This window comes from Tamandua tetradactyla (assembly GCF_023851605.1).
Source record: "Tamandua tetradactyla isolate mTamTet1 chromosome 22 unlocalized genomic scaffold, mTamTet1.pri SUPER_22_unloc_2, whole genome shotgun sequence".
Classification (NCBI taxonomy): domain Eukaryota; kingdom Metazoa; phylum Chordata; class Mammalia; order Pilosa; family Myrmecophagidae; genus Tamandua; species Tamandua tetradactyla.
Window position 1 is genome coordinate 1,743,890 of NW_027518252.1, and position 20,339 is coordinate 1,764,228.

General features: G+C 46.4%; 1 protein-coding gene and 1 pseudogene across 2 annotated transcripts in view; both read left to right on the forward strand.

Annotated features, from left to right (window-relative positions):
• LOC143672955 (cadherin-4-like) overlaps window positions 1-20,339 on the forward strand; it is a 233,701-nt gene that overhangs the window by 112,775 nt on the left and 100,587 nt on the right. The window lies entirely within an intron of this gene.
• On the forward strand, window positions 18,696-20,321 carry LOC143672951 (transformer-2 protein homolog alpha pseudogene; annotated as a pseudogene).

The window sequence follows — 20,339 nt, forward strand, 5'->3', positions numbered from 1 at the left end:
CAGGCTGACATGCGCTCATTTTGGGTCCCTTGGAAAATCACTTTTGCTTCTGCTTGAGAGTGGAATGCATCCATGCTATTCCCTTTGCTTGTTTGTGTTTATTGTGAGGATGATCCAGCATAAGCTCAGACCCTCCCATGGGCTTCTGTGGCCGTGGAGATGCTGTGCTCAGTTTGGAATAAAGTAATAGCATTTCATCCTCCCAGGTTGGATGTCAGCAGGGTAGATTTACACGTCGAGTTCTAGATGACTTTGGAGTTAATCTCATGTGTCAAAAAATTACACAAAATGATGCTTGATTCTGCTGGTCTGTAATGAGTCATGGTCTCTCATTTAAGGATTTCCTTACACTGCTTGATGGGGAAGAAATGCCACCTTTAGGTAGCTTTACATATGGAGTTAGATTTCTGAAAAGATGACTAATCCTAGGGGGATTTATGTGAAAGCAAGACCAGTGGAAGAGTCAAGGTTTCCATATTTATTAAGCATAGCTCCTCATGTGTGAATAATGCATTCCAAGGCTGGCTCGGTAAATGGCTTCAGTTAATGAATTTCAGAGATAGAGATTGTTGTTGAAGCATTTTATCTGGTGGGTTCCTGTTTGAGCTTTGTTGTTTATTTAGTTCTTAAATTCTGCAGTTGAGTAGTTTTCTAGCATTTTATACATAAGTAAGACAGAGAAAGCCAGATACATATTATTTGATATTTATGTTTACAAGTATTCCTTAGGATACATTCTTTTTATATTTGCAAAGCCCCTGTAATGAATTAGTAGTCCTGTAGGTAAAATCTTGAGAAAGTGGCTAGTGGCAGATGAGGTAGATGCTGAATAAAAGGTTGGACAAAAAAAGAAAAAAGAATGACATTAATTCACCTTCTGGCTTTCCTTCCCATCCACCATCCACACCACAGCCCTGAGTTCTAGCTGATCTGCCCTCTATAGCAGAACACCTAAGTGAAAGCATGGTTGATATTTAATCTTGAACTTGTCCTGGTTTGAAAGGATGTATGCCCCTAGAAAAGCCATGTTTTAATCAAAATCCCATTTCATAAAAGTAGAATAATCCCCATTCAATACTGTATGTTTGAAACTGTGATTGGATTGTCTCCCTGGATGATGTGATTTAGTCAAGAGTGGTTGTTAAACTGGATTAGGTGATGACATGTCTCCACCCATTTGGGTGGGTCTTGACTGGTTTACTGGAGTCCTATAAAAGAGGAAACATTTTGGAGAATAAAATGAGATTCAGAGAAACCAGAGAATGCTGCAGCACTACAAAGCAAAGAGTCCACCAGCCAGAGACCTTTGGGGATGAAGAAGGAAAATGCCTCCTGGGGAGCTTTATGAAACCAGAAGCCAGGAGAGAAAGCTAGCAGATGACACCATGCTCACCATGTGCCCTTCCAGCCAAGAGAGGAGCGCTGACTGTGTTCACCATGTGCCTTCTCACTTGAGAGAGAAACCCTGAGTTTCATCGGCCTTCTTGAACCAAGGTATCTTTCCCAGGGTGAATGCCTTAGATTGGACATTTCTATAGACTTGTTTTTATTGGGACATTTTCTCAGCCTTAGAATTGCAAACTTGCAACTTATTAAATTCCCCCTTTTAAAAGCCATTCCATTTCTGGCATATTGCATTCTGGCAACTAGCAAACTAGAACAGAACTTCTTAAAAGTTAGACTATGAAGTGCCCCCTCCCAAATTGGCAATATAGCAAAAGGTTTTATTAAGAAGCAAATCAAGAAATGAAGAATCAAACTTCCTGGGAAGTCATTATATCAGTTTATAATAAGCCATATGAAATCTGAAAGGAAGAAAAAAGCCAAGGAAAATATATTGAGGATAATAAATTAAGTAGTTTTAATGTCACCATTTGATATCTACCAGCATGAACCATTTTTAGATCTTGGGACTGTCAAGTTGAAGTATGTGTCTTTCAGTCCCAGGAGTTGTCGCCTGCCTGGGGTTGTGTGTCTGCTTGGCCATGAAGGAAGCCCTGGAATCAGGGCTGTGACCCCTGGCTCACAGCTGTCCAGCTCCAGCTCACTGAGAGATCCTTGGAAAGTGACTGACCCCTGCTGAGCCTGGCTCCTTTCCTCATGTCTGGCAGGGGGAGGGGGCTCAGGGCTCTGACCACAGAGGCTGGTCAGGAGTAAGTGGCCTTTGCATGGGACCCGCTCTGAGCAGCTGGAGCCCCAGAAGAGAAATGGTGTTGCCGGTGACCTGAAGGCCACAGATTTGCTTCTATGTATTTAAAACCCACAATTTGTATTGCTCTCTAGCACTCTCATTGAAATCAGTGTCCCCAAAGGATCTAGAAATGGGAATGTGAGCTGCAACCTGAAACAATGAAAAGCTCCCCTTGGTGGCCTGCCCATGGTTCCTGCCCATGAGATGCCATGCTTACAACATGGACCAGTGAAGTTTCCATTCCCATGCATGCCAGTTGACTGGACAGAAGAGGAGCTGCCTTCCTGGTCTGGCCTGCAGCCAGGCTGGGACATGGGCAGCATTGGTAGACAGGGCCACAGCTACCCTCTCTTCTTATCTGCAACCCCCGAGCTTCCCAGTGCCCTGTTCCAGTCCTTGCCCATCAAATGCAAACGAGCCACTGACTTCCCTCTAGGGGTGCTCACTTTTGATTTCCACCTTTAATAAGAAATGAGCACCTTCTGACTTAGGAAAGCACATGGCTGTGTGAGAGAGGAAGGGCACTTTTGTCAAGCCATGCTGCAACACTGCCCACCTAGCAGTGCCCAAAAACTGTGCTTAGGCTGAGAGTGTTTAGTGAATGGAAACCATGTGCTAGACATCAGGAGGTGCGGGAGGTGGCGTGTACATCCGGGGGGGGGCATGCTTCTTTGGATGAGTTGGGTGAAAACATATTCTAACCCCACATGTCAGACACTTCAGAGAAGCAGGCATGGGGCCATGGGGACGTGGTGGGCAGGCCGCCCCTGGGAGTACATGTTACCTTTCCCAGGTGCCTTGGGTGCTGGCGTGGACTCAGCACACCTGGTCTTAGGCACACACTCCTTCGCACACCCTCATTGCAGTCTGCAGTCATGAGACTGAGCTTCCTTGCCTGGCGCTTTCTCCAGCCCTAGACTATGAGTGCCAGGAGAGAAAGGGTACCTCTGTGGACATGCTCAGGAGCCTTTTGTCAGACAACTAGAAGAGTGGATGTGGCCATTGGAGGCTGGTTTATTCTACCCCTGGGCTTCTCAGATCTGTAGGACAAACACCTGTCTTCAAAGTAAATATCTGTGACACTCCCTTGGCCATACTGAGATGGAATTCATCGACAATATAACCTACCTGGGCATATAGGCATATGCTTTTTAAAAACTTTTTATTTTGGAATGATTTTAGATTCACAGGAAATGTACCCTTCATCCAGCTGCCCCTGAGGTGGCATCTTGTACATAGTACAGTATCTCAGCTGTGGGCTGTGGGGTGCATGTTCTGTGCATGTTGTATGATTGATCATTTACTGGGCAGGGTCCAGACTGGTGAGGGGCCTTCTGAGCTAGATAGGAATTTTGGACTTAATTGGAAGAGGAGTTACAAACCATTGAATGGTTTGTACTTTGTTTTTTTTTTAAATTGTGACAGCTTTCTTAAGATATAATTCATGTACCAAAACAATCCACCTCCTTAATACAATTCAGTGGACTTTAATCTATTCGCTGAGTCATGCAATCATTACCACTATCTAATTTTCATCACCCAAAAAGTTGTAGATTTGTGTAGCCCCCATCACAATCAACATACCAAGTTTTTCCATCACCACGGGTATCTACTTTCTAAAAATAAATATGGAATGTAACACAACATAAAGGGAGATGAGAAGGAAGGCTTGCTGTGATGACATGGTGAGTGTCAATGTGTAAGGGCTCAGGCTACCTTAGAGGAGGTCGCAAAGTGGCTTCATGTTCCCAGAACTGCTGTGACAGCTACCAACATCAAAACACATGGTGGAATTGCTGACTTGGGTCCCCAGTGTGGCCACTGGTGAAAAACTTCTCTAAAATGATGAACTCTTTGAAAGTTCTGAACAATGCCAAGAACAACTTCCTTCTGTGTATATGGCAGCTACACTTGAAAAATTCAGTGTAGAGTAAAATCCTGCAAAGATACATGGTGTTTATACATAAAACAAAATAAAGGTTTGGAATAAGTAATTCTCTATTAATATTTCCCTTGGAGGACAAGATGATGGGCCAGGCAAGGCTCACGCAGGTCTCCCTAAGCTTTGTGGGAGGCCTGGGTACCCCCTAGCCCCTGCTGTAAGATGCTGGTGGAAACCCAGACAGGGTGATAAATAAAGTGTGCTGCCCACATTTCCAAAACTGCTCCTTTGGGTAGTACCATATCCATTGAGAGTTGCTGTGCTTGATTATAAGTTCTAGTTCTTGTATCTCCATCTACAACACAGGCTCTGCTGTTGAGAAGTACCTAAACATCAGTGGATGGATGGATGGATGGATGAATGGATTGATGGATGGATGGATGGATGAAGAAAGGGAAAGAAAGAAAGGAATGGAAGGATGGATGGGTATATGGATGGAGAGAATGAGGAAGAGATAAAGTAAGAGAGGGATGAAGAGAATATAGGAAGGAGGGATGTACCGACAGATGGATGTAGAAGGAGGAATGGAAAGAGTGGTAGAGGGATGGGTGGATGAATTGACAGATGGCTCCTAAAAATTCAATGTGCCTGCAAAACCCTCAGGAGTCTATCGTCCCACTTAAATGCTGAGTTTACCACCTCTGCCTTTGGACATGGAAGGACCTCCCATTTCTAAGTGGAATAAGGCAGTAACTTAGTGGTTGAAAATCTTAGCTTTAATTTTGTAAAAACACAAATGTATTTGAGAATCAGGGTTTACTGTAGGTCAGTGATCCTCAACCAGAGGCAGTTTACCCTGCAGGGGACCTTTGGCGTGTCTAGAGACTATCTAGTTTTCTCAACCAGAGGAGGTCCACCTAGCATGGGCAGGGCTAAGGATGCTGCTAATCTCTTGCAATGGGCAGGTCAGAAAATCCTCCAGCCCCGAATGTCCATTGTGTGGAGGTCAAGAGACACCATTGGAGATGATAAGCTGTATTATTTTTTTAAATTTTTTATTAATTAAAAAAATTACAAGAAACACAAACATTCCCAACACATACACTCAGCAATTCACAATATCATCACATAGTTGCATATTCATCATCATGATCATTTCCCAGAACATTAGCATCAATTCAGAAAAATAAATAAGACAACAGAAAAATATAACAAACAGAAAAAAAAATTTACAGGCCATACCCCTTACTAATCCCTTTCATTGATCACTAGCATTTCAAACTAAATCTATTTTAACATTTGTTCCCCCTATTATTTATTTTTATTCCATATGTTCCTCTCATCTGTTGACAAGGTAGATAAAAGGAGTATCAGATAGAAGGTTTTCACAATCACACAGTCACATTGTGAAAGTTATATCATTAGACAATCATCATCAAGAAACATGGCTACTGGAACACAGCTCTACATTTTCAGTTACCAAGGAAATATTCTCTGTTACCAAGGAAATATTCCAAGTTTATTCACTAATGTCAGTTCATATCAGTGAGACCATACAGTATTTGTCCTTTTTTTTCTGGCTAATCACACTCAGCATAATGTCCTTCAGGTCCATTCATGTTGTTACATACTTCATAACTCTATTCTGTCTTACAGCTGCATAATATTCCATCTTCTGTAAATGTCACAGTTTGTTTAGCCAACTGTCTGTTGATGGACATTTTGGCTGCCTCCATCTCCTGGTAATTGTTAATAATGCTGCTACAAACATTGGTGTGTAAATGTCCATTTGTGTCCTTGGCCTCGTGTCCTTTGAGTAGAGACAGCATATAGATGGGTCCTGTTTTTTAATCCATTTTTCCAGACTATGTCTTTTGATTGGAGAGTTTAATCCATTAACATTCAGTGTTATTACTGCATGGGTAGTACTTTCTTCTACTATTTTGCCTTCTGGATTTTATATGTCATATCTAATTTTCCTTCTTTTTACCTTTGCTCATAGTTTTCTTTTCTATACTCTTCTCCACACCTCTCTCTTCTGTCTTCATATCTGTCTCTAGTGTTCCCTTTAGTATTTCTTGCAGAGCTGCTCTCTTGGTCACAAATTCTTTCAGTGATTTTTTTGCTTGAAAATGTTTTAGTTTCTCCCTCATTTTTGAAGGACAATTTTGCTGGATATAGAATTCTTGGTTGGCAGTTTTTCTCTTTTAATAATTTAAATATATTATCCCATCTTCTTGCCTCCATGGTTTCTGCTGAGAGATCTGCACATAGTCTTTTGGGCTCCCCTTGTATGTGATGGATTGCTTTTCTCTTGCTGCTTTCAAGATCCTCTCTTTCTCTTTGACCTCTGACATCCTGATTATTAAATGTCTTGGAGTATGTCTATTTGGATCTGTTCTCTTTGGCGTATGCTGCGCTTCTTGGATCTGTAATTTTAAGTCTTTCATAAGAGTTGGGAAATTTTCAGTGATAATTTCCTCCATTAGTTTTTCTTCTCCTTTTCCCTTCTCTTCTCCTTCTGGGATACCCAAAACACGTATATTCATGCACTTCATATTGTCATTCAATTCCCTGAGTCCCTGCTCATATTTTTCCATTTTTTTCCTATAGTCTCTGTTTCTTGTCGGATTTCAGATGTTCCATCCTCCAGTTCAGAAATCCTATGTTCTGTCTCTCAAAATCTACCATTGTAGGTTTCCATTGTTTTTTTCATCTCTTCTATTGTGTCTTTCATTCCCATAAGTTCTGTGATTTGTTTTTTCAGACTTTCAGTTTCTTCATTTTGTTCTTTCCTTGCCTTCTTTATATCCTCCCTCAATTCATTGATTTGGTTTTTGATATCTGTTTGTACATTCTGAATTAATTGTTTCAGCTCCTGTATGTCATTTGAATTGTTGGTTTGTTCCTTTGACTGGGCCATATCTTCAATTTTCCTAGTGTGATTTTTTTTTTCCTGGTGTCTAGGCACTTAATTACCTTAATTAGTTTATTCTGGAGATTTCTTTCACTTCTTTTATCTAGGGTTTTCTTGCTGGATGAATTTGTTGTCTATCTGTTCTTTGACATTCTGTTCAGCTTTATCTGGACCTTTAGCTTAAGTTTTGTTTAACAGAGGAGAATTTTTCAGTTCTTGTTTTCTTGTTTCTTGCCCTGCTTGTGTGGTGCCTTCCCCCACACACACTTGGGAGCGTCTACTTAGATATTGTAGACCCCAGCCAGATTTTCCCGGACCAAACTGGTCTCCTATCAGGAGGAAAGTCGCCTGCATCGGTTTTCCCTGAGGGTGAGACCCAGCAGGTTGAAAGACTTTCCTATGAAGTCTCTGGACTCTGTTTTTCTTATCCTGCCCAGTTTGTGGCACTTGTCTGACTGCAGGTCCCACCAGCATAAGATGATGTGGTACCTTTAACTTTGGCAGACTCTCCCTGCTGGGGGTGTGGTGGAGACAGAGGAGAGGTTGTAGGCTGGTTTTAATGGCTTCAAATTATTAAGCCCTGGTGTCTGAATTCCTCGATGAAGGGATTCTACCTGGGTGGGGCTTCACCCCTCCCCTGGGGAAGGCACAGGCTTCAGATAAGCCCCCAAAAGAGCTCACTTCTGCCTATGCCTGGGGCAGTTGCAGCCTGAAAAGTCCTGCTGCTGTATCCAGAGGCAGTCAAGCCTTTGTAGATACACAGCTGCAAAAACCTGTGTTTCCTTCTCTTTTTTCCCCCTTTTTTTCTGTCAGTCCTGCCCCCTTGGCACCAGGGCAAAAATGAGCAACCTCTGCTTTGATCAGGTTCACCTAAGCTGGGGCCTATTTTTAGTAGTCAGAATTTGTTAATTAGTTCTACAATTGGTGTTTGATTGTGCCCAGTCCCTGCTGCTGGTAAAGTCCTTTCCTTTCCCCTCTGAGAAGTGGCCCGTGTGGGAGAGTCACCTGCCCCCCCAGCTTTGGGAACTCACGGTTCTGGGGGGGGTGCTTGCAGCCTGTCTAGCTGTGTGTTTGGTCACTGACGAGGCCCCAGGAGCTCTTCTGTACTGTTTCTGGTTATTTAGTAGTTGTTCTGGAGGATGAACTAAAATGCACACGTTGTTAAGCCGCCATCTTGACCCCTGTATTATTTTTTAAAAGCCACTGCAAGAGGAATTAATTGATCTTTGGAAAACTAAAGATCATCTTAAAGAAAATGGATATACACACAACACTGGCACCTATGGGAAACGAGATGTGGGGGAGGCAGCTCCAGAGATGAGCTCTGCGAGGAAGTTTCTCTAGGTGTTTTAGCACAGAAAGTGTGCCCTGCATGACAGATGTGTCATTAGTGTGATTATTTATACTTACGTGAGGACACATTTGTCCCATAAATGCAGCAAACCTTCTAAGCATAGTAAGAGAACTTCTCCTGGGGGTGAGCAAGTTAATACATGGAGAATGAAAAACCTGGATTCATAATGGGATAATAAATGGAAACTCATTGCACAAAGAAAAATTGGTGTTTTAATTTGTCAGAAAATTACTGGCTGCCAACAGGTGCTGTGAACCTGGGCTATTCTTCAATGCGATCATTTTCCTTAAAAGAGAACAATCTGGTATTTACAGTTTCTGTCCTAAACAGAGTAATTTGAATACAGTGAGGGCCTACCTACACTGGAGTTGGTGGACCTGCAATCACGGGAACCTCTATGGAAACAATTAGTTGTCTCCAACATCTGCCACTGGGGCTGCTGCAGGTTGTTGTCTCCACATACCTTGGAGGTTAACAGGACTCCAATTAGTTTATCTCCTCATCAAAGCTTAGCATCTCCCTGTGCAGCCTCTGGAGCCAAGAGGTCGCTTGTTTTCTTCTCCCTTAGAGTAACTCTGTTAAATGTTAACACCAGGGGAGAGAGACAGAGCTGGAACTGTTAATATAGAACAACTCTGAGAAATTCACAGGCAAAGTAGTTGGGATTTGGTGGTGGCAGTGATGGTAAGCGTAATGGTGATGATGGTGGTGGTAGTGGTGATGGCAGTGATGGTGACATTGACAGTGATTGTGGTAGGGCTTCTTGTGGGCAGAGTACTGGCAGGGACAGGAGACCTGGGCTCAGTCCTGCTCACCCCTAAGTAATCTGGCCCCTACACCCCATTCTCATCTACCACACATCCCCTGCTCCTCCTATCTCTGTGCCTCATTCATGCCCATGCTCCTTCTATCCTGGAGTCTGGCAAGCTCTGTCTGATCTCCAGGCCTTTGCATGTTCTGTTCTCTCTGCCTGGATGCCTCTCACCCAGACCTTCTCTGCCTGTCTCCCTTTAGTCATTCACTTTGCAAAGTAGACTGCCCCCAGAGAGGCCTCTAGTCACCCCCCTCCCCATCACCACTCCATTGCCATCAAGAACTTGTATTGCCTGGCTCCCTGGGTCAGCCTGCCTGTGACCTTCTTTAGGAGGTCAGCTGCAGAAGAGCAGGTGATTGCTCTAGGCATCAGTATATCCCAGGCCACCAGCTAGAATGCCTGAACCAGATGCCTCCCATGCATTTTTGGGGTTAGGTCAATGGTTGAATGGCTGTAGGTCCCAGGTGGGTGGGTGACTGGCACCATGGGGTAATGAACAAAGGCTCTTCTCCAGGGATCCTGCTACCCCATAGGCTTCTTTCTTTACCTCACTGCAGGATGGAGTCATGGAGGAGTTGGCTCTTCCCCTAGGAACCAGGTGATGGTCAGGTCCCCAGGGATCTGCAAATAAGCCAAAGCCAAGAACCACTGTGTTAGAGGGGACAACTTACAGAGAGTGCTGGAAAAAAGAGGCCAGAGAAGACAGGCTGATGAACAGGGAGAACAGACATCCAAGGTGGGATGTCATAACATGTGACTGTTACAGGAGCCCTGGGCAGTCTGAACCCTAGGTCTTCACACTGGAATGGACAAAGCAGGAGATTGTGTTCCCAGGCCTCTTCGTGCCATGATCACCACCATCTTCATCATTATCATCATCACCATCATCATTGTCACCCTCATCACCATCATCATCATTACCATCATCATTCTGGTCATCATCATTAACACCATCATCATCACCATCGTCACCATCATCATCACCATCATCACCATCATCATACACATCATGACCATCATCATTATTACTGCTATTCACAGAACTCATAATTAAACTGTTTTTGAAACAGAAATGACTTTCCCTTGAGTTTTACACTTGAGTGCGTAATCAGGGGCTCCTAGCAGTTTACAGAAATCATGTCCTTGAACCCACACATGACACTTGGGCGGGAAAAGTGATTTCAGGGATGCTCATTGACCTGCAGAAGGTCACACCAGGTGACTGGTCTACAGGGAGCTCTACCCCAGGGTCTCCAGGTCCAGTGGAATCACTTGGGGGGTATTTGAAGTATGGGCCCCTTGCCCCCCATTCTGATTTACTAGGAGTCATGGCTGAGGAAACTGTTCATGTGTCAAGACTGGGTCCAGTTGGTAGATATACTTCTTTAGTAGGAAGTCAACAGATCTTTTCTAAATGAATGTGCCAGGAGCAAAGGTGTGGGAGGAGCTTCACCACCGGCAGGTGGTGATTGCTAGACCACTGTGGGCCACTGGTATCAGCCTCTCACTGCTTACTGGCACCTTGGCTCTGGTACTAAGGAAGAGAAACCTGCAGTAAATTCAGGCCCCCTCTTCCTGCCATGGGGCAGAGAAAGGGTGACCTGTTCCTTACATGAGTGCAGGTGTCGTCAGAGACTGAGGTTCCCACTAGGGCCCAGGAGACAGGTGGTTCCCTAGAGGTAACCTAAGACTGGCTCATGGAGAGCCAGGTCCCACTTTTGCCTGCCTAGAGGGGTGCAGTTGTGGGCTCACCTTTGAGTGTGGGCAGCACTGTTTTGGGGGACATTATGGGTGGGTCTGAAGGCTGTGGGGCCAGGAAGAAGTTTCTGAAGGCTACAGAGGCCAGCCTGCCACTGCCTATGCTAGACAGAGGCATTGTGATCGGGGACCGGCCAGCAGGGACAGCATGGGAGGGCATGGTGTGGTGTGGGTCTCCTGAAGACCCTCAATGGGTAGGGAATGGTCTGGAGCAGTGGGAACAGAGTGCAACCTCCATGGGGGTGGCGGTTGTGTGAGTGTGGGCAGCTGGCTCAGTAGAGGGTAGCCACTGATTTATGTACTTTGATGGTCTCATGGTTATGCCAGTCCTCATCCTGCCACACTGAAGCAGGGCCTCAGCCACCCCCCCCCCCCGCTGCTGCCTCAGCCCTGCTGCTTCTGGGGACATCATGGGTGAGAATTTATGGGGGAGAATTTACAAGGACCAGGTTCCCAGCATGGAACTTGAGTGTATTTATAGACATATCTGTCAGTCTGCACTTTAAAAAGGGGGTGCTACAGCTCCCCTTCCCCAGTTTGCATCCCTCATGTTAAATGAGAACATTGCCAGCCTAGGAGGCAAATCAAATGTAAAAAGAGGCAGAATTCCTAGTCTAGAATTTTAGGCAAATCAGTAGGAAGACAGCCTGACACTCAGCCCCTTCCATTTCACCTGCAATTAACAAGGGTATTAAGAGAAGCAAAGGGAGAGACAGTGCTTTGCACACACCGTCTCCTAATTATCAGTCGCACAGGGTTAATGAACCACATTAGTTTGCTAAAAAATAACATATTGACTGTCAGAGCTGACGTTTCAGCAGCTGGAAGCAGCCTCCATTGAATATCTTTGTAGAAAATTAAAAGTGACTTTCCTTCCTCTTGGAAGCATCAAGCTGGAGCCTCCTGATAAGGAGACCTCTCTGCAGAGGGGCTTCTGGGCACCGTCTGACCCTAAGCCAAGGGGCTGAGGTGCTCCTGCATCCGTGGGGGATGCCTAGAGGTGCAGAGGGCTTGCACAGGGAAGGGGGCCTGGGGGTCTCAGCTGCTTCCCCCAGAACTTGGGCTGCCTGGAGATGGGTGCTTGCCTCCTGTGTGATTTCTGCCTGTGTGAGGTTGTGCCCTTAACCTGTGAGCTCACATGGACTCCTGCCTGCCCTGCATTGGGGGCCCCCACATCCTGGCACTATGTGCAGGGATCGTGCTGGGTGAGCCCAAACCACCTTTTTGCCTGTGGGTTCTGAAGGCCAAGGGTCGACGTGGACTAGGGCAGCCAAGTCCATTAGAAACTGAGTTGATGAAAAGGTCCCATGGTCCACACTCCTGCTTGAGGATGCAGCACTTGGTCACAGGCACTGAGAATGCTGGAGCTGCAGGGAGGCTCCTGGACAAGAGGGCAGCCGAGGATGGGTGAGCTGATTTGATGAATAAGGCAGAGATTCTATGAGGGCTTGGGAGTCCCAGCCTGGCCAACCTGGCCAGGGCAATACCTGGGCAGAAGGGCATTTGGCCACTCTTTCCACATCCCAGGAATCTTGCTACAGACTAGAACTTCCTTCCTAAATTCTCTGTCTTCATTTCACCCATGCCCTCTAGACATTGGAGACACCTGAAGAACTGAGAATTCAGGGAGCAGAAGCTCTGGGGGCCTGGCACCTCACCAGATAAGGGTTTTGTCTGATTGTAGGTGTGATTGGTCCCTCCCCCAGTGCACCTTTGCATCATCCGTGGATGTCACGGTGTGTCTCCAGCAGGGGAGTCTACTGTAGGCAACAGTCAGTCTTCTGATTACAATAAATTCTTCCTGTTCCTTAAGACAGGGTGCCCAGCCAGCCCAGCTAAGCAGTGAGTCCTTAACGTATTTCTACCTAGGCATTCTGGTAGAATAAAATTCTGGAAGTTATAAAATTACTTTTAAAATCAATTGTTGCATAGGCTTTCTATTAAGATTGGCCTTGTCCTGAGAATCTGCCCCCTCTGCCCTTCTCTCTCTTGAGCCCCAGGTCCCAGGCAACAGGCTTAATCCTCACCCTCCATCACCTGGGCATACACATGGGCACACACATGGACCACTGTGGGCACTTACCTTGGTCCCTGGCTTCGTTCCATGGGTCTCCAGGGCCTGCCCACCTCACCTCTGAAAGTGAACTGCACCTGCTGGTATCCCTGCCTCTGTTCCATCCTCCATCCTTGCTGTCAGGGTTACCTTTTAAAACCCCAGATGAGAGCAGGTCTCTTTGCTGCACTGGAGTCCATTTATGCTGGGGAGCAGTGGGCTCCCTTACATGCACCTCCTCCCTGTGGCCCAGCTGCCACACAAGTCTCCAGACTTCTTGTGTCCTCTAGGTGTCCTGTCCTTGTCTGTCTGAGGTCACCTTCTCTCCCAGGTCAGCTCACCTTCCCCACCCTACCCTCCTTGCTAATTCTGCCTCACCTTCCAGTCCCAGCTGGGGTATCCCCTCCTGTGGGGAGCTTTCTATACTGGCTTGAAGAGTGTCACCCCAAAGTCCATGCTCACCTGGAACCTCAGAACGGGACCACTTTTTCGAAATAGGGTCTTTGCAGATGCAAATAATTAACTGAAGATGGGGTCTGGCTAGAGTAGAAGGGCCCTCAATCCAATAGGGGGAACTTTGGACTCAGAGACCTAGACACGGAGAAGTGTGTGAAGGTGAAGGTGGAGATGGGACTGCTGTGTCTGCAAGCCCAGGAAGCCAGGGGTGGCCAGGAGCCACCCAAAGCCTGGGCAGAGGCCCACCCTGGCCTCCAAAAGGAGCCCATGCAGCTGGTGTCTTGATTTCCATCTCTGGGCTCCAGAACCAGGAGAGAATAATTGTCCTTTGTGTAAGACATACAGCTGGTGGAACCTCATAGTGGCAGCTCTAGGAAGCATCATTCATCTGTCCATTGGGCATGCATGGAGCACCTTGCTTGGCTGCTGTGGGTTTGGGGTGCTGAGCCGCTGTCCTCCCTGTAGCCCCGAAGGCCTGAACATTAGGGCTCGTCTGTCTCTGTGCTCTGTGTCTCAGCTGAGCCTGCTGCATTGATGGTCAGGGTGGAACTGCATGCCAGCAGGTTCTCTGGGAGCAGGTAGGGCAAGGAGGTTGACCCATGGGATCTCCTGCCTTCCACCTGCCTAGACTGGGCATCAGACAGCCAGCTCAGGGTGAAAGCAGGGCCTAGGGTTTTACTGGGAAGTAGCAAGTGTGGTTATGGAGACAAATGCCAGCCCAGGGCCAGGGATTGCACAGGATATTTGGTTGCTCCTGGGTCCCACGGTTGTATTTTCGACCATAACTTGGTTCGTTGGCCTTGGCAGAGCCTCCCGGAGGTGGGCAGGTGGACCTACCACACTGAGGGGCACCGAGGACCCTGCTCCGCATCCTTGGTTTGATTGGGGGTGGTCTGGGTGGGCGAGATTGGGAGCCTCAGAGGCCCCATCCACCCCATGTGCCATCACCCTCCACACCGACCTATGCCCCACCTGTGCCCCTGACCACCCCCCTGCCAGTCTTTTGTTTGCATAAGAGGAGTGCCTTAGCCATCTCTTACCCACAAGGGGTATTGCTAGGAGAATGCACTGGTGCACTCACTCCTATTGGGAAGAGGCAGCATTGCTGGGGAGGGGTAGACAGTCAGCATGCTCTTCCCCCTCCCCTCAATACAGCCCTTAGTTCGGGGAGGACTGTGGCCCAGGAATCAATGTGATGCCCCAGCCAGACACCAAATGCTTTTTACATATTGGCTGATGGCATCATCATGATCACCCCTTGAAGTACCATGCATTATCAGCCCCATTTTACAGGCTAGGAGCTGAGGCCCAGGGCTCCCCAAGCTTAAGCAGCCAGCGAGTAGTGGAGCCAGGATTTGAGCCCACTCCATCTGCCCCTAGCCCACGTTCCTAGCTCCCATGCTGTGCTGCCCCAGGTTGGCCCCAGTGTCTCAAAGAAGGCCGATAGAAACTGAATTCTGAGAGGAAGGAATGAGGGCTGAGAACCCTGGTTGCTCAAGGAGCAAGGACAGGCAGGATACTGTCCAGATTAAACTTAAGAAACCAAACCAGACTTTTATGATCTGGGGTGAATGAACTCCCTCAGCTTGAGGTGACCTCAAACCTGAAGGGAGTGGGCTGGCTTGGAGTTCTGCCCTGTGACCTGGATGGCAGGCCCTTGACAAAGGGGTCTGGGTGGGGAGGCTGAGAATCCTGCTTGGGACATCTGGTGGGGTCAGTGCAGTGAGCTGGCCCTGGCATGAAGGGTCCTCCTTTGGGAGGACTGGGGCAGCATGAGTCTGGGGCAGAAGGATGTCTGCAGAGCTGGCTGTGCACAGTAGACTCTTTAAGGTGCAATCCTGTGACCTGAACAAAGCCATTAACAGAAAAAGGAAAGATGGCAGGCAGAGGCTATCGGTGTGGGGCGCAATTTCCTTGCTGTCAAGTGGCACCTCCCTGTGAGTGCGTTTTGCATCCAGTGAGTGTCCAGGCACCATTGTCAGCTGAGAGCGGCTGTCCTCTCTCAACACAGCAGATTCAACAACTAACAAGTGGGACTATTGTTTTAACAGTTTGCATTGAAGTGACAATTCCAGGCAGTGGATTGCCATGCATGTGTCCTGTGGATGTGTCACTTCCTTCTGTGCCCTGGGAAGTCTGTGGTGCTCCCCCTTGCACTGCACACCTGCAGCTGGCTGCTGCTGGGTCCCAGTGCCTTCTAACTTGACCTGTGATTCCTCAGGGGCCAGCTCCTCTGTGGGGTACCTGTCCATCACTTTCTGGCATCCTCTGAGTTCCCGAGATGAACCTGGTGCTTCTTCATTGCTGGTGACAGTTCAGGGGCTGTGCAGGAGTGCACCCACATGTGGAGAGGTGAGCCTCAGGGGCCAACCCTGCTTTGGGGGAAGCTCAAGCTTTCTGGGGAGGAATGGGGCCCCATTGTCACCAGAGACAGTGCAAGGAAGGTCCTAGGACATTAGCTTTTTAAACCTTTTTAAACCTTCTGGGTGTTATCACCACACACTTAGGGCATTGACACCTCACTCCTAGGCCTTTTGGTGCATCCACAGCCCATGGCTACATCATCAGCCCAGAGATTTCTCCAATGCAAGGGTCTTAAAACACCTCTTGAGTCACAAAAGAAATGTGAAGTGACATTCAGCACAATGTGCTAACAAGGATGGTTGATTGTACCTTAATTCTCTGATGATGGATGAGCCATGTATGATTTGGTCTGCTCACAATCAGTGTGCCAGTTTGAATCTGTGGTGCACCCTAGAGGAGCCAAGTTCCTTAATCCTCATTCAGTATTGCTGGGTAGGAGCTTTTTGATTATCCATGGAAATGTCACCCACTCAATTGTGGGTGGTAACTTTTGGTGAGATGGATTCCATGGAGATGTGTTTCCACCATTCAAGGTGGAGCCCTTTAAGAAGGAACCATTTTGGGTAAAGCTTCAGAGACAACAGAGCCACTGGGACTGACAGAGCTGACAGAATGGACAGAGCCCTGGGGAAACCATTGAAGATTCCCAGAGAGAAAGTTAACAGATCTCGCTGCATGCCTTTCCAGCTGAGAAAAAAACCCCAAATAACATTGGCCTTCTTGAACCAAGGTATCTTTCCCTGGATGCCTTAATTTGGACATTTTTGCAGCCTTAGAACATGTAAAGTTGCAACTTATTAAATTCTGCCCCTCCTTTTCTTGGGGTGCATGGTAAATTCCCCTTTTTAAAAGCCATTCCATTTCAAGTATATTGCATTCTGGCAGCTTGCAAACTAGAACAGTCGGAGTATGTTTGACTGGCCAGACATCCTTGCTCATCCTGAATAACAGTTTACTAAACTTCTGCTGCTTCCTTGGGAAGGAAGTCCCTTCTAGAGGAATCCTATTGATTGTATCGCTGACCCCATCACAGAACAGCACTTGGCACATGCCATGATTTTCCCTATGTCAAAGTGAAACATTTTTACACCAGGTTTGCAAATCACAAGTATGCATCTCTGATGGATAAACCCAGAGTCACCACGGGGCTTCTCCTGGGATCTTCCCGTGTGACCGCTGGGCCCTGCAGCCTGGCCCAAGAGCGCTCAGCTCTGTGGGGTAGGGGATCTGTAAGCTGGCCCTGCTTAGCATCTGCCAATCATGGCAGACCTGCCAGAGCTCCTCCCCCAAACCTGAAGAATAGTAGTTCGGAACAGACTGCGTGTGGTTTGTGGTGCTGGAGAAACCCACCACCGAGGGTTGGTGAGAAGCAGGAGACAAGAAGAAGAGGGAACACACCCACTTAAATATGTGGCTTCTAGCCCAGGCCTGAGGCCCGGGTTTCCCCAGCCCGGGCCATCCCCATCTGTTCTTCTCTGTGGAGACAGGCCCTCTGTGGGCTTTTCCTGTAAATGGAATCATGCAGCACATCATCTTTTGCACATGGTTAATTTTTCTTGGCCCAGTGATTTTGAGGTTGGCCTGACCCCTCCCCACACAGCCTGGCAAAGCTGTGACCCACATGCCTCACATGCCCTGCTCCTTTGTGGGTCTCTGTTTCCCTTCAGTTCTCCAAATTTTTGGTTCTTATGGAACAGATTTTTCTTTTGGGGTCATTGCCTCTGTTGCCCATTAAAATACATTTTAGGAAATGAGCTGGAAATTAGGTGCCAAGGAGGCATCATAGAAAACGCCGCCGTGGCTGTCACATTCCCTCTCTTCTCTGCAGTTGGCAGTGGTGGCCAAGGAAGGAGTGGGAAGTCTGCACATGCCTCCTACACAGGATGGGTCTCACAGGCCATGGAGGCACAAAGGGAGTGTGGCAGCACCTGGGGCCCTGGGGTGGGGGTGGGGTCGCTGGTCCGCTCATTGACCCTCCAGCAAGCCTGTCTTCCATGACATTTGATCACACTTCTGACACTCTCTCGCCCCTCCAGAAGGAGAACAGATCCAGCTGGCACCGAGCCCAGGCCTCCGTCCTGCCCCATGCTGACCTGGGACTCCTGCAGCAAGACCCAGAAAATCAGCAAAATGAGACCCTGCAGCTTTGTGTTGCTGCCAAAGTTCACCAACTAACCGGCCCAGGAAGCAGGGGTGGGAAGGAAATGGCCATCTGATTGCAGCTCATTATGTGTAACTAAATCCAGGAGCTGGAGAGAGAGAGAAGCATGAAGTGGGAGCCACTCACCCCATTTTACCAGCCACACTCCCCAGGTTACACCCATGGCTAATTCCAGAGAAGTCCTGGAGGAGAAGTCTCTGCTCCTGATTATTTTAGAAATGATTGCTTCTGTTCACCCTGAAACTTTAGAGAAGTTTTGTGGAAAATGTTGCCTTTGTCTTTTTTGGTTTTTGAAAACTGATAAAGAAATCTCCATTTCTGCTCTCACACGCTGTGCAAATCACTAAAATCTATGAACCTTGAATAGATTTAGAAAATTCTATGTTGCAATGAAAGAATCCTGTAAATGAATCTCTGTATTTGAAGTTTTGTCTTTTAACAAATGCATTGTTATCCATTATCCTTTCAGTACTTAACAAACAACTGATAATGAAATACAGAAGGGCTCAATTGGAGAGACTTTTTCTCCCCCTCTTTCTTTCAAAAACATCTATTTCCTTGCAGGTAGTAATTTTGTTTTAAGAAGAATGATATTGGGCGCCATTTTGCCGGAGCCTGTGACTGAGTGGGAGTGGAGTGGAGCGGCCGTTGTTGCCGACTCTTTCCTTCTCCCCACGGTCCAGTCAGTGAATTAATTAGGCCATTGGCCTTCAAGCCGAGATTTGTCTCTTATTTTAGTTCCGGAGTGCGCCTGGCCGACATGAGTGATGTAGAGGAGAACAACTTCAAGGGCAGAGAGTCTCGCTCTCAGTCAAAATCTCCAATGGGAACTCCTGCTCATGTAAAATTGGAGAGCAGGTCAGGATCTCGTAGTCCATCAAGGGTTTCCAAACACTCTGAATCCCATTCTCGATCAAGATCAAAATCCAGGTCCAGATCAAGGAGGCATTCTCATAGACGTTACACTCGATCCAGATCCCACTCTCATTCTCATAGGAGACAATCTCAAAGTAGATCATATACACCGGAATACCGGCGTCAAAGGGGCCGAAGTCATTCTCCAATGTCTAACCGGAGAAGACATACAGGCAGCAGGGCGAATCCAGATCCCAACACTTGTCTTGGAGTATTTGACCTCAGTTTGTATATAACAGAAAGAGATCTTCATGAAGTATTTTCTCAATATGGACCTTTGAGTGGTGTCAATGTGGTTTATGATCAGTGAACTGGATGATCACGAGGATTTGCTTTTGTTTATTTTGAGAGAATAGATGACTCAAAAGAGGCAATGGAAAGGGCAAATGGAATGGAACTGGATGGTAGAAGAATTCGTGTGGATTATTCTATCACCAAGAGAGCACACACACCTACACCAGGCATCTGCATGGGCAGACCAACTCATAGTGGTGGTGGCAGTGGAGGTGGCGGTGGTGGTGGTGGTGGAGGTGGTGGCAGGCAGCGAGACTCTTACTATGATAGAGGATATGATCGTGGATATGACAGATATGAAGACTATGATTACCGGTACAGAAGAAGATCACCTTCTCCTTATTACAGTCAATACAGATCACAATCAAGATCTCGTTCCTATAGCCCAAGACGCTATTAACAAATTGAATGGTTGCAGTTGGGGATATGTTTTTTCTTTTTTTGTTTAATTCTGGATTTCTCCAAGCTTTTAATCCTTGCTACTTCTTAAAAAGAACCCTTTAAAAAATCTTGGTTTCCTTAGCATCTACACTTTGTCAGTTGTATTGCTGTTTTCCACCCTTTTTATTATACTCTTGAAGATGTAATTGTCATTTTGAGTGTTAAGCATCTTGAGTAAAAAAGGAACCCCAGTGTTATGCTTTGTAAATGGTTTTTCATTGCCTTTACAGAAAATTAACTCATAATCAAATGAGGAAAGAAATTGACCTTTTTAAAGCTTCTTTTGTGCTAGGCATTGTATTAGACATTGTTTTAGAGATCTGCATTTATGACAGATTTTCCTTTTTTAACTTTTTTTTGGGTATGATAGTAACACAAAGTATAGTTCAGTCATGTCAAGTTTGTCTGGGGTGGCATGAAATAGTTGAGTGTAGAAAAGTTTGAAGCTATTATAGAAGAAAATACTTGGTCATTTCTTTTGAAGAATGGAATTTTTGAACCCTAAAATTAAGTCTTTGTTTTTTAGAGATGAAAAGCTTGTGGACTCCTCCATGACATGTTGTATTTTAAATACATCTGTTAAAGCTTACAAACTTATAAAGTGTGATTTTTGTGTTAAACTTTTTGAAGTTTAAATATTCCCTTAATCAGTGAAGGACAACCCTTATTTATTAACTAGAGCAATTTGTATAATTTGCTGTTAGAAATTTTCATATTGGGGCAGTGGTTAGGCAGGCTA